Here is a 2,898-nt window from a genome sequence, read left to right as displayed (position 1 = left end):
AAAAGAACAACTTAAACATTATATTTCAAGAAAAAGACACATACTTTTCAATAAATTATATCAAGAATCAATTTATTACAACATTCTATGAATACAGGTAAGAAAATAACAAAACCCAAATAATGCAAAAGATTGAATTATTGCTACAGTTTCTTACAGAAACTTACATTTAATATTTTTATTAAATTTTATCTTCTCTATTCACACTAAGTCACAAGGACAGTGCTTGGCACCTAGTAAGTACTCAATAATTTTTTTTTTTTATTTAAAGCCAATAAATTTTTATTTAAGGAGTTTTTATATGTGATTACTTCCACTGCCAGTCACTGCTCATCACCATAGTTCCTCCAAAGTTAGAATCATAATCTTCAAAACAGCCCTTTTAAAAAGAACTTGATCAATCCACAGTTGTCACTGTCACTCCTATATAACAGGAACATAAAGTAAGGTTCCATTTCCAGAGATGATCATGTAAACTGAAGCCAGCCTCCCTCAGAGTTCTTTCAGCTGGGTTTCTTGCATCTCCATTTGAATACGGACATAATTTAAGAACTCCCCACCTATAATCTTTGGGATCCAATGTCTTTACTTCAGGGCCCTGTTTAGGGTCTGAGTGTGGATCTGTCTGGTTCTCAATTTCAAACACCCTAGAAAAGGAGAAGCATTACTTCCTCTTGAAAATTAACTCAAGCTGAGCAGTATAAAAAACTGTTAAGAATACTGTTTCAGTAAAAATACCAGGTTTAACATGCATGAAGCCAAGAAAACCAACGATGCCAGATACTGAGTTTCTATTGCACTGTCCTTTGAACACCCAGCAGGAATGAGCTGCTGAGGGCAGATACCATGCAGTGCGATAGTACTCAATAATTTTTGATTGATTAAAGCTAAAAATGAATTTGGAGTTTATTCTAGAACCTCTCATATCTATGGCTCTGAAGATACTACATTTGAGGAAAAATTCCTGATAACTTTGCAGTCTTCTTTCTTTTTTCTCTACCTTCTATTTTTTTTCTTCAAACACTTTGCCTGTGGGACTAGAAGTGATACACTTGAAAGCCATCAGTAATCAAAGTACTGCTTTCCATAGAAACCCAAAAAAAGTCTTCATTTTCTTTTTATTATGCAGAGATACAACAGCAGATCCAAACTTACTTAAGAGGATAAATGCTGTTCAAATGATTAGAGGTTCATTTTATGTGCAAAATATATAATGAGAATTCTGTCTCACTTGTTTTCAGCTGTGAACTTTTTTTAAGTTTGGGGATTTCTTTTTTTTCTTTTTCCTTAAATATTCCAATTGCAATATTGGTAAAAATAAATAAATAAATAAATAAAGTGTTTTGTTGGGGCACCTGGGTGGCTCAGTCAGTTAATCATCTGCCTTCGGCTCAGGTCATGATCCTAGGATCCTGGGATTGAGCCTCAAGTCAGGCTTCTAGCTCAGTGAGGAACCTGCTTCTCCCTCTCCCTCTCCTCCTGCTTGTGCTCTCTTTTTCTCTCTCAAACAAATAAACAAAATATTTTTTTAAGTGTTTTGTTATTTTTATTATTGCATTTGTTGTTATTATATCACATGAGTATTTAAGAATTATATTTGATTATCTTTAAATGCTTAATTAATATTCATCAAATTCATCAACTGAGCAGTAACCAAAAGTAAATTCATTGATTAACAAATAATATTTTAAATACCATTTTATGACACTTATATTTGTGCCACCAAGTAACATATACATGTACAAAGGAAATCCTAAACCATTTTCATTAAAAATGACAGTTCCCTATTAAGAATTATAAAGTTATCACGAGAACTTCCTGGAGTCAGTCTCAGTCCAGGTTTTGTCTTGGTCTATTTATTGTGTTTAAAACTGAGCTCCTGCTTTTATACCTTTGGAAAATATTTCTAATTAGAAATCAATACTTCAAATTCTTTAGGAGCACCTGTTTTAAAAAAGACTTTCTCCTTGTAGTCAAATAAGTGGTCAAGTTCTGCAAGACAAATATTGAATATGGAGCTGAAGAAGACCTGTGGGTGAGCTCAGAATGGGGTCACTCTTAGAATACTCCAGACCTATTTGGCTCTGTGGGAGGTGGTAATGAATCAGAGACACAAATAACTAATTAGAAATGGTGACTGTGAATCACGATTCACATTACTGTGAATAATCAGTAATCTTTATATTTTACTACTTTATTTTCCTTTTTTTTTTTTTTTTTTTTTGCCTATTATATTTGTGGCAGGGTTACTTTTGAAAAATAGCACAGGCGGTTGAATTGAAAGATTTACCAGGAGTGGCTTAGGAAGCTAAAGACACCCTTGATAAAAGACAAGCAAGTTGTAACGCAATTATCCCTACCCAAACACCAAAATGGATATGTTATACACAGCCTCAAAAATGTTTGAAAACTTGACCAAACATCTAATAGTTTCTTAGAGCTACTTACAGAAAAATAAGACCTTCCCCTCTCTAGATGATTTAAGGTAATCACACCCAGTCTTCCCTTCACATTCTAACATGTTGCCTTTGCTTAAGATACTTTATCTGTCCGAAAGATCCTTTCCTGTGATTGCCTAAGACACATGGTACACATGGACCTCACTGGAAGCCCACTCCCCTAGTCAGAAATATTCTCTTCTTTCTGTCCTTTGGTGATTCATATCCTGTTTTGTTGTTGTCATTGTTTTAAAATCCCTATATGTAAGCATACCCACAATCCACTTTAAATAAACTTTCTTTCTAAGCACCTATTGGCCACTAATTTTGATTCTATAAAATTCAATGGAATTATTCCCTGAACACTAAAATTGGCAGTAAGATGAGGAAATGTGAAGAAAGCATATGCTCCATATAGATTAGGGAATCATGGGAACATTTTCTCAGGTATTAAAGAACA

The 2,898-nt window shown here is 33.8% G+C and overlaps 1 long non-coding RNA gene and 1 other non-coding gene across 2 annotated transcripts; both read right to left on the bottom strand.

Moving 5' to 3' along the window:
* Positions 1 to 251: 251 nt before the first annotated feature.
* On the bottom strand, positions 252 to 678 carry LOC116587704. Its single transcript, XR_004284589.1, has 2 exons — positions 561 to 678; positions 252 to 423 (listed from the first exon to the last, which is right to left on the bottom strand). It is a non-coding gene; the product is annotated as an uncharacterized LOC116587704 (long non-coding RNA).
* A 40-nt stretch (positions 679 to 718) lies between these two features.
* Positions 719 to 856, bottom strand: LOC116589616. Its single transcript, XR_004285375.1, has one exon. It is a non-coding gene; the product is annotated as a small nucleolar RNA SNORA8 (small nucleolar RNA).
* Between the last annotated feature and the right edge of the window lie 2,042 nt (positions 857 to 2,898).

Source organism: Mustela erminea, chromosome 4, assembly GCF_009829155.1.
Source record: "Mustela erminea isolate mMusErm1 chromosome 4, mMusErm1.Pri, whole genome shotgun sequence".
In the NCBI taxonomy this organism is placed as follows: domain Eukaryota; kingdom Metazoa; phylum Chordata; class Mammalia; order Carnivora; family Mustelidae; genus Mustela; species Mustela erminea.
Note: the sequence above shows the minus strand (reverse complement) of the source record. Positions and strands in the feature narration are given on the sequence as shown.